Raw genomic sequence first — 12,215 nt, 5'->3', positions numbered from 1 at the left:
AACAGCATCTGCAATCCCACTCAATTGGCTCGAACTGCACTTATATACAGTTTTACACATAACCTAATATTCATGCAGTAATGTTTGTTTATAATTAATTCTTGTATAAAAATAGTATTTGGCCACGTGTCGTTCTGACACACAGACCTCTGCCACCTTCCTCAATCTCATTGTAACAGGGGCTTGGCCAGGTTAAGGCAGCCCTTGCATTGGAGGAAATGTATGTACAACATCCTTAACACTGTTAAAATTACCCTCATAATGTCAGTGATACCCTTGGGTTGTATGCACAAAAATATGATTTTGCTGTGTAATGCAAATGTACGTTATAAGTAAAATGGAATGGTAAGAGTTATGAGGCAACTCACCTTCTGTATCGAAGGAATCTGATTACTTTACACCCTCTGGAACATCAATTTGCAACTGTTTTGTAATGTATTTTTTATGGATCTTTTTATGAATAAAATATATTTTTGGGGAAAAAAATGTCTGATATTAAAAACATACCAACGTTACTATCATCCTGATGGCCACAGTTTGTGTGTGGTGTATCGAGCTGAGTCTGGACCTTCGGTACACAAACACCAAGTGGCACCACGTGCTATCTACGTCCTTGTACATCCTTTACAACACATTTACATCCTTCCTTATAGGTGTTCTAGTGCATGATTCACAAAAGCTTAGTATGCAGTACAGCAAGTAATTAGGAAAGCAAATAGAATGTTATCCTTTTTGTGAGGGAAATTGAATACAAAAGTAGGGAGATTATACTTCAGTTAATCAGGGCATTGGTGAGACCACATCTGGAGTACTGTGTACAGTATTGGTCTTCTGATTTAAAGAAGGATGTAAATGCGTGGACAGGGGAAGGTACTGCGTTACAACCAGTGCCTCAAATCTACACCACGGGGAAACCCTCTGCCCCCTTAATAGCCCCATGTTCTGTCTCTCCCACGTTGAACCGGTCCATGTTGGAGGAAAACTGTTATTACCAGTTCACCTGCACAACTTTACAGAAATGCGGTTGAAGCTGCCCCTTCAGAAGGAATCCCTAAGGTCGGTGTTCACTTTGGTCACCCGATTCCTCCCATTTCACTTAGATTGAAGTCAATCCTTCAACGTACAACTACCTCACAAGAATATTCGGTTCATATGCAGCAGAATAATAAAGATATCGAGAAAGGAATCAAAACCAAGGAGACCACACATGGTGGGAAATGATATATAATGTGGGCCAATCCATCTGAGCTCGTATGTTTTCTCAGTTGTTCCAGTTGGGTTGACCATCACTGTCATTATTGCTTGGATATGTATAGACAGCGTGCATCATCAGTTGGAGGATCAGTTGCAGGTCCACCAAGACCTGTCGACTTGTGGGGGCCTTTTGGAGGGTCCTCATGAGTATACAAAGCTCACACACAATTAGTCAAGTCTGCAAAATTATTCGTAGATAAGTTGGTGTTGTGTAATTTGTAAGTTTGTAGATTCAAGGTGATCAGGCTGAGAGCTGTAAGCAAAATATATGAACGAGAGTTTAAAAACTAAGGTTCATGAGGGGAGAATGTTAGAATTTGCCTGAGCCCAAAGTTAATCTGATTATCAGAATTTGGATTTATGTTAACAGAGATTAGTCAGAACAATGTAAGTAGCAACAATAGCAGACATGTTGGCTGCATCCCATGTCAAGGTGCGAGTATCGGATATTAGTCAGAACAATGGAAGCACCAAAGCAGTATCACTTAACTATTTGGGATTGTCCGGGTCATCCTGGTCCTTTTGGAAAATTAACTGCTCAACAGTTAAGCCATCAAGACAGTCAATATTCAAGTCTGAAGGTTGGCTGAGTATGAATTCACTTCAATACATATTCTGAGCATCATGTGATAGAACTCACAAAGAAAGTTCCAGAAATATCAGGAGACAGCCCTTTCCTGGGGGGAAGAATACACAGGACAGCTGGTAGGACAACATTGGGAGAACACACATACAGCTGGAGCGACAACATCGGGAGAACACACAGGACAGTCGGAGGGACAACATCGGGAGAACACACAGGACAGTCGGAGGGACAACATCGGGAGAACACACAGGACAGCTGGAGGGACAACATCAGGAGAACACACAGGACAGCTGGAGGGACAACATCAGGAGAACACACTGGACAGCTGGAGGGACAACATCGGGAGAACACACAGGACAGCCGGAGGGACAACATCGGGAGAACACACAGGACAGCTGGAGGGACAACATCAGGAGAACACACAGGACAGCTGGAGGGACAACATCAGGAGAACACACAGGACAGCTGGAGGGACAACATCAGGAGAACACACAGGACAGCTGGAGGGACAACATCAGGAGAACACACAGGGACAGCTGGAGGGACAACATCAGGAGAACACACAGGGACAGCTGGAGGGACAACATCAGGAGAACACACAGGACAGCTGGAGGGACAACATCAGGAGAACACACAGGACAGCTGGAGGGACAACATCAGGAGAACACACAGGACACCTGGAGGGACAACATCAGGAGAACACACAGGACAGCTGGAGCGACAACATCGGGAGAACACACAGGACAGCCGGAGGGACAACATCGGGAGAACACACAGGACAGCCGGAGGGACAACATTGGGAGAACACACAGGACAGCCGGAGGGACAACATCAGGAGAACACACAGGACAGCTGGAGGGACAACATCTACAAGTTCTATCACCTTGGGTTTGCAAGAAACAGGTTATATATACCTAATGTATAAACATTATTGGTGTTGATAGTGTTATTAGTATTGGTGTCCGAGTAATAAACTTGCGTTTCGACAACGCACTCATGCCTGAATCATGATGAATCATTTAATTGTGTTTCAAAGTATTTCCTAACACTGTGTAACAGGCTTGAGGAAACTGAATTGTTCTTGCAGAGAGTGGGCATGGGCTCCACAAGCTGAATGGCCTCCTCCTGGCCTGTGTTTCCTGTGATTGGTCAGACATGGTATGGGGCAGTGAATCTCTCTCTCTGGTTAACCCTGTCCTTGTCCTGTGTCTCCTCCCCACTCTCCCCTCCCCAGGAACAGCTGAAGACTCTTGCCAGTGAGATGGTGAAGGACTCCCCAGAGTTTCACTGCCTGTAGTCCCAGTTCTCTGTGCTTTACAATGAGAGCCTGCAGCTCAAGGCCCAGCTGGACGATGGCCACAATCTGCTCTTCACCACCCGAACCACAGTCGAGTGAAGGACATCATTGAAACAACATGAGATCTAGAGATGGGACTGATGGTGTTTGAAAGAACAACCTCATTGCTGGGAGAATACAGCTTCCAATTTTCATTAGTTAATTAATGTGATCAGAATTGTCCAATCTTTTGAGTTTTCCTGTTCAATCTCAGAAATAAATATATTCTACCACAACACAGACTGAATCCGATGTCGTAATCTGTTCAATGCAAAAAACAGTTTGAACAATGTGGCAAACTTAATATCCCCGGGGAGATCCCACAGGGTATAAATTACAGGCTCTGGCAATGTGTCACCTCAGAGTTTAATACAGAGAGATTGTCTGCAGCACGAAGAGACACATCACTTCACAGAAAATGTATCAACCAATTGACAGTATCTTGAAAATATGTTACCTAATCCTTGCTGTCATTGGTGTTCCTGGTAAGTGACTATAACCATTGAAGTTGTGTAAATCTGTGTGTGAGCTGGTCTCTGGTTTTACTCTGTGACTGATTATGTCAAATGCTGATCTAGTGGTCACTGTAATACAGACACCCGATCAGTGATATCATTTCCCTACATCAAATATCCTGAATTAACTCTGCAGTTTTATTCCAGTCTCTCAGCTGATAATAAACCTCTGTTTGTTACAGACTGGCTCTCTGAATTATCAAGTTATTGCATTTAGTGGAATATTGTGTAATGCTGAATTAGACCTCAGTGAAGGCAACTCTCTGAGTGAAGGTATTAGTGGGAGCATCAGTCAGTGTAAAATCAAAATGAGTGTGAGTCACTAACCGGAGTGGAACACCTGATCCCAGTGACCATGTATTACTGGGAGTATCTGTCACTGTGGAATTGTATTGAGTACATTTGTACAACCCAGTTCTATTTTAAAATCATTGTTTCAGGTACCTGATCTCTCCATTCCATGAAGCTACCTCTGTGTTTTAACGATGTAATTGTTTGCAAAGTGTTTTTTGCTGATGTTTGGTAATAAGTGTATAAAGTGAAATGTTTTGATATTGCTCTGTCTCCTATTGAACTGCTACAACAGAAACAGATGTTAACTACTTACTGACAGTTAAACAGCAGGACAGCACTGTTACAGCATTCTAATCCTCTGTATAATGATGTTTCTTACTGAGTATAGTTACTGTAAACACAGTAGTGATGATTAATCCCCTTCCCCCAATGTGGTCCTAAGAATCTGTATCAACCAATGAGTGGTGAATGTTATTCTCTGTCTGTTACACCGGATGAATATTGAGCTGTGTTTATTGAATCGTCCACTTCTGTAACTGATTATGGCTTTGACAGATCAGTTCTCATCTATGATTCAGAGTCTCAACACATGTAGCCCGCACCAATCTCTGCCCTTCGCTCAGTGAGGTGTGTCCCTGTGAGGAGAGACAACTATAACTGAGGAACAGACATATCGGGTTGTCATAATACAGAGATCAGACCGAGGGCAGTAAATAATAACATGAGTAAACTGTAAATGATGAAATAAATAATACACCTCTCTCAGTTCTGGTATCATTCTGATTAAAATAATTGCACCTTCTCCAGTGCATCAATATCCTTTTTGTAATATGGAGACCAGAACTGTACACAGTACGCTAAGTGTTGTATAACCATATCAGCTCTTTGCTTTTTTAATTCCGTTCCTCCAGAAATGAACTCCAGTGCTTTGTTTGTATTTTTATGGCCCTGTTAACCTGTTTTGTTACTTTAAATGATTTGTGAATCTGTCTCCCTGAACCCCTTTTCCCCTCGACCCCATTCAGAAGCTTACTTTCCAAGTTATGTTACGGAACCTTATTCTTCTAATCAAAATTCAGCATCTCCCACTTAGATCAACTGAAAATCATTTTCCATTTAAATATCCATTGGGTAAGTTTATTAATTATTAATAATTTCTTCAGATATTATGTTACATTCTTCCTCTGTATTAACCCTTCTCAATTGGATATGTCTGCATTCCTTCCCTTCCTGTCAGACCCACCTTCCATCCCACCAGCCTCCACATTCAACATATCATCCTCCAACATTTCTATCACATTCAGCTAAGTCCAACACCAAATATATATTCTGCTCCCCTCCCTTCCCCCACTCATTGTGACACCCTGATCCACTCCTCAATCACCCCCAACATCAGCTCCTCTTCCCCAGGCACCTTCCCGTGCAAGCACAGGAGATGTAACACCTGCCCTTTTACCTCCTCCCTTCCCACTGTCCAAGGCCCCAAACACTCCTTCCAGGTGAAACAGTGATTTACTTGGACTTCTTTCAATTTATTAACAGTATTTGCTGCTCACGATAGAATCTCCTGGACATTGGGAGAGGAGCAAACACAGATTGAGTGCTTGCTTTGCTGAACTCCTCCGTTCAGTCTACAAGCGTGACCCTGAGCTTCTGAATCACAGAATCGTTACAGTGCAGAAGTAGGCCATTCAGCCCATCATGTCTGCACTGTCTAGCTGAAAGAGCAATTCCCTCAATTTCATCCCCCTGCCTTCTCCCCATAACCCTGCACATTCTTCCTTTTCATATAACTCTCCAATTCCCTTTTGAATGCTTCAATTGAACCTGCCTCCACCATGTTCTCAGGCAGCACATTCCAGACCTGAACCACTCACTGCGTGAAAAAATGTTTCCTCATGTCACTTTTGCTTCTCTTACCAAATACTTTAAATCTTTGCCCTCTCATTCTCGATCCTTTCATGAGTGGGAACAGTTTCTCTCTATCTACTCTGTCCAGACCCCTCATGATTTTGAATACCTCTATCAAATTACCTCTCTGCCTTCTCTTCTCCAAGGAAAACAGTCCTAACTTCTTCAATCTATCTTCATAACTGAAATTCCTCATCCCTGGAACCATTCTTGTGAATCTTTTCTGTACTCTCTCCAATGCCCTCACATCTTTTCTCAAGTGTGGTGCCCAGAACTGGACATAATAATTCAGCTGAGGCCGAACTAATGTCTTATACAAGGTCAACATAACTTCCTTGCTCTTCTACGCTATGCCCTTATTAATAAAGCCCAGGATAATATATGCTTTATTAACTGCTTTCTCAACCTGTCCTGCCACATTCAATGACTTATGTACATATACATCTAGGTCCCTCTGCTCCAGCACCCCCTTTAGAGTTGTACCCTTTATTCTATATTGTCTTTCCATGTTCTTCCTACCAAAATGAATCACTTCACATTTCTTTGCATTGAACTTCATCTGCCACCTATCTGCCCATTCCAACAACTTGTCTATATCTTTTTGAAGTTATACACTATCCTCCTCACAGTTCACAATGCTTCCAAATTTCGTACCATCTGCAAACTCTGAAATTGTTCCCTGTACACCAAGGTCTAGGTCATTAATATATTTCAGGAAAAGCAAGGGACCCAACACTGATCCCTGGGGAACTCCACTACAAACCTTCCTCCAGCCTGAAAAACATCCATTCACCACTACTCTTTGTTTCCTATCACTCAGCCAATTTCGTAGCCATGTTGCTACCAGCTATTTTATTCCATGTGCTTCAAGTATGTTCACAAGTCTGTTGTGTGGCACTGTATTAAATGCCTTTTGAAAGTCCATGTTCACCACATCAACAGCATTGCCCTCATCAACCCTCTCTGTTACCTCCTCAAAAAAACTCCAGCAAGTTTGTTAAACATGATTTTCCCTTAAGAAATCCGTGCTGTCCTTCCTTAATTATCTCCATTGACTATTGATATTGTTCCAAATTATTTTTTCTAGAAGTTTTCCCACCACCAAAGTTAAACTGACTAGCCTGTAGTTGCTGGGCTTAACATTGCACCCTTTTTTGAACAAGGGTGTAAAGTTTGTAATTCTCCAGTCCTCTGGCACCACCCCAGAGTCTTAGGAAGACTGAAACATTATGGCCAGTACCTCTGTGATTTCACCCTCACTCCCCTCAGTATCATTGGATTCAAGTCATCTGGCCTTGGTGCTTTGTCCACTTTAATTACAGACAGCCTATCTAATAATTACTCTTTATTAATTTTAAACCCATCTAGTGACCAACTTACCTCTTCTTTCAAAATTGCCTGGATTGCATCTTCTTCTGTGGTAAAGACAGATGCAGAGTATTAATTTAATACCTCAGCTATGCTCGCTTCCTCCATGTGTAAATCCCCTTTCTGGTCCTTAATTGGCTCCAGTCCTCCTTTCCCCACCCTTTTACTATTTATATGCCTGCAGAAATCTTTGGGATTTCCCTTAATGCGAGCTGCCAGTCTCTTTTCATGCTCTCTCTTTGTTTCTCTGATTTGCTTTTTCACTTCCCCTCTGGAGCTTCTATATTCAGCCTGGTTCTCAATAGTATTTTCTACCTGGCATCTGTCATAAGCACACTTTTTCTTCTTTATCTTAATCTCTACCTCCTTTGTCACCCAGGGAGCTCTGGATTTGTTTGCTCTACTTTTCCCCTTCGAGGGAACATACCTTGACTGGGCACGAGCTACCACTTCTTTGCAGGTAGCCCACTGTTCATTTACTGGTTTTCCTGCCAGCTTTTGACTCCAATTTATTTGCCACAGTTCTGTTCTTATCACACTGAAGTTGGCTTTCCCCCAGTAAATTATTCGAACCCGAGATTGCTCTTTGTTCTTTTCCATAGTCAGCCTAAACGTTATGATACATGATCACTATTCCCTAAATGGTCTCCAACAGATCCTTGATCCACTTGGCCCACCTCATTCCCAAGAGCCAGGTCTAACAGGGCGAGTGTCTGATCCCCAACCCGGGGGAGGGGTCTCCTATCCTGCAGCATGGTCCGAGTCTGGGGAGGAGGAGCAGGAGAGGGAGGGAGAGTGCTTGATCCTGAACCCTGGGGATGGGTCTCCTATCCTGCAGCATAGTCGCATTCCGGTTCGGGAGAGTGGACATTTTGGGGCTTCTGATCCCAGGAAGGTGGTCTGATCCTGGGAGAGGGGGTCCGAGCCCGTAGGGAGGAGAGTCTGATCCCAGGGTGGGGTGCAATACTCGGGATCGTGGGGTCCACTCCTGGGGGTGCAGAGCGATCCTGGAGATTGGTGCAATCCTATCATGGGGAAGCTGGGGTGCGGTCCCAGGCGGGGGAGGGGGGAATGATCCTGAGGAACTGATCCAATCCCGGAGTGGGGGATTGTGCCAATCGTCAATCTCAGGTGTCTTTGTATGTGGTGTGGGGTATAATGGGGAAACCCGACTGGACATAGATAAACCTGGAAAATAGATTAAATCAGAGACGTCCAACCTCATTCAAATATTTAAAATACGAACCCGCCTCCTGGGAGAGGTTGTCTGTCCGTCCTCTTTCCCAACTCCGGTAGTGAGCGGGCCGGAGGTCATTTGGGGTCGGTGTTGAGATTTTTTAATTTTAACCTCTGACCTGTCCCCAAACCCGTTTTTGGTGCTAAAATCCTGCCCTTACTGTCTGGGTCAGACACAGCAAATGTTTGATCAGTAATTTCCAGTCTCTTTTCCCTTCTTTCTCTTACAGTTAATTTACTGGCGATTGTGATCCTGTCCCGGGGAAAGTGCGGCCTCTCCACCTGCACCACTCGCTACCTGGTGGCCATGGCAATGGCAGATCTACTGCTCATTATCACTGAGGTCATACTGTTCCAGATCCATTTTTATTATTTTCCAGTGTCTTTCCTGAACATCACCCCTGTGTGTAGTGTTAACTTTGTCCTGATTCATACATCCACAGAATGTTCTGTCTGGTTCACCGTCACTTTCACCTTTGATCGATTTGTGGCCATTTGTTGGCAGAAACTGAAAACAAAATATTGCACCAAGAAAACTGCGGCTGTGGTTCTAGCAACAACCTGCATTCTGCTTTGTTCACAAAACATCCCTGTCTACTTTACATATGAACCTGGAGAGATAATCGACAATGTACCATGGGGCTGTTATACAAAGCCAAGCTATTATACTGAGCCCAGATGGGTGGGATTTGCCAAGTTTGATACAGTTTTAACCCCATTGATCCCATTTGCTTTAATCCTGTTGCTCAACGCTCTGACAGTCAGACACATTTTAGTGACCAGTCGAGTCCGTAAGGGACTGAGGGGTCAGAGCAAGGGAGAGAATCGCAGTGACCCAGAGATGGAGAGCAGAAGGAAGTCTGTGATTTTACTCTTCACCATATCTGGCAACTTCATACTTCTGTGGTTGGCGTTTGTTTTAGATTACTTTAACATCACATATCACTTCGATAATAATTCTTCTTATACATTTCGAGAAGTGGGATGGCTGCTGTCGACTTTAAGTTGCTGCACAAACACATTTATTTATGTGGTGACTCAGTCCAAGTTCAGAGAGCAGTTCAAGAGCGCAGTGAAATATCCAGTTACATCAATTATTCAATTAATGAATAAACAAAACAACTGAGAGCAGCCCAGAGGCAGGTCCCAGTGTTTCCAGTCCATGAATGGAATATTTATCCCCAGACTTCCATCAACAGCAGGAATCGCTGGGGATGTGAAAATACCCCCAGTGGTGGGAGCGGGGTCAAGGGAGCTGGGAGAGATTAACACCACCTCCTGCAGGACAGGAGGGGAAACAGCAGCCATAGTCTCTCCTCCACCTTCACTGGTTCGATTCTCAGCTCCTCACATCAGCTCAGAAAAGAAAAATGTTCTTACAAAAACCAAAATCCTGCAGATGAGACACTTTTCTGGAGACACTTTTTTGAATCCATCTCCTTTCTATTCCTCCTGCCTGGTCACTGCCGTCTCTCTTTCTCCCTCTCTCTCTGAGTCAGATGGTGTTTTGTGTGTAGGGGGGTGGTTTGCATCAGGGAAAACCCAGCCGAGGGTCTAGGATAGGGAGTTGGGACCCAGGGTGAGGGAGTGGGGTCGGGGTCAGCGCAGGAGCTGGTAGCCCCGGGGCCTCAGCTTCGCAGTTCTCGGATGGACGGGGACGAGTCCCTTCCTAGCCCCCATGTTAGCTGATATTGTTAACGGTTCCCTCTCCTCAGGTTCTGTCCCTCTCTCTTTCAAATCTCTGGTTATCACCCTTCCCCTGAAAATAAAACAACCCTTGACCTGCTCTGTCCTTGCAAACTAATGCCCCATCTCTGGACTCCCTTTCCTCTCCAAAGTCCTTGAACATGTTGTCACCTCCCAAATCCATGGCCATCTTTCCCGGAACGCCATGTTTGAATCCTCCAATCAGGTTTCTGCCCCTGTCACCGTACTGAAACAGCTCTTATCAAAGTCACAAATGACATCCTATGTGACTGTGACAAAGGTAAACTTTCCCTCCTCGTCCTTCTCGACCTGTCTACAGCCTTTGACACAGTTGATCACACCATCCTCCTCTCACCTGGTTCCATGCTTATCTATCTAATCATAGTCAGAGAATCACTTGCAATGGCTTCTCTTCCTGCTCCCACACCATTAACTCTGGTGTCCGCCAAGGATCTATCATTGGCCCCCTCCTGTTTTCATTTGCATTTTGCCCCTCAGCTACATCATTGAAAACCCTACACCCCTCCCTGTCACTGCAAACTCCTCCCCCCCCCCCCCCCCCTCCCAACAGCTCTGGAACCTCCTCCAGCCCTTACAACCACCCCTCTGTCTGTAACCTCCTCCAACCCCTACACCCTGCCCTAGCTCTGTAACCTCCTACAGCCCTAATACCTCCCTATCAGTGTCACCTCCACCAGCCCCTACAACCCTCCCTATCTCTGTCACCTCCTCCAACCCCTACAATCCTCCCTTTCTCTGTAACTTCCTACAAACCTCCGAGATCTCTGCACGTCTCTAATTCTGTCTTGTTAATCTTCCCTGATTTTAATCACTCTGCCATTAGTGCTCGTGCCTTCAGCTGCCTGAGCCCTTAGCTCTGTAAATCGCTCCCTAAACCTCTCTGCCTCTCTCAGTCTCCTTAAAGACCACTCCCCCCTGAAACCCCACCTATACATCCGGAAAAAAAATCACATTGTGGTTTTATGTAGAATTTTACTTTATAATGCTTCTGTGAAGCACCTTGGGATGTTTTATAACATTAAAGGATTTCCATAATGATAACGTCACTTTCTCACGTTCTCCAGCACCGTTTCTCATTGTCTGTGTCTTTGTATCTGCCTCTTTTTCCCTTTCTCTGTCTCTCTCTGTCTCTCTCTTTGTCTCTCTTCACTCTCCCCAGATTCGCTCTCATCCCCCATCCCTTTCCCACCCACAGCCTCTCGGTGTCTCTCCATCCCATTCCCTTTCCTGTCTCCCTCCCCTCACCTGCCCGACTTCCTCACCCCTCCATCTTCCCTCACCTCATCCCTCTCCTCCTCTATCTCACCCTCAATCTCCTCTCTCTCTACCCATTCCATCTCTTACCACCCTCCCTCACTATCTTCCGTCTCCCTCCCATTCTTTCTTTTTACTTCAGTCTCTTGCCTCTCCCTCTCTTTCTCTCCACCCCTCCCTCCCTCTCTCATGTGCCATCCAACTCTCCTCATTGATGTTTCTCAAGAAAGTGGACAGGGAGCTTGACAATTTGTCGAGGGTTCCTTTATTCTGCACCCCACTTTCTGTGTAGTTGAAATAAATACATTTATTAAAACAGGGAAAGAAAACTTAATTTAAAACCCCCCAAAATTAGTGAAGAACCTCACAAGATGTGGTGCTCAGTTAGGAGCTCAATTATGTTATAAATGGCTGGTCTAAAGTGTGTGATGATGAGAAATTGCAGGAGTATTTCACACGTAGAAATGAACTGAGTGTAGATCTAGGCTGTCTCTTATGGGGTTTAAGTGTCATTATTCCACCAAGGTTTAGAAAGAGATTGTTAGAGGAACTTCTTCAAGAGCACACAGAGATAGTCTGTATAAAAGCAGTAGCAAGAAGCTATTTTTAGTCTCCAAAGGTAGATAGAGATATTGAAGAGTTGGTGAAAATTTGTGAAGTGTGTCACAGAATGAGAAATGATCCAACCAAGGTTCCTTTCATTCCATGATCATACATTGGAAAACCATAAGAA

The sequence above is a fragment of the Heterodontus francisci genome, chromosome 29, assembly GCF_036365525.1.
Source record: "Heterodontus francisci isolate sHetFra1 chromosome 29, sHetFra1.hap1, whole genome shotgun sequence".
Classification (NCBI taxonomy): domain Eukaryota; kingdom Metazoa; phylum Chordata; class Chondrichthyes; order Heterodontiformes; family Heterodontidae; genus Heterodontus; species Heterodontus francisci.
The sequence above is the reverse complement of the archived record's forward strand: the minus strand, read 5'-3'. Positions refer to the sequence as shown.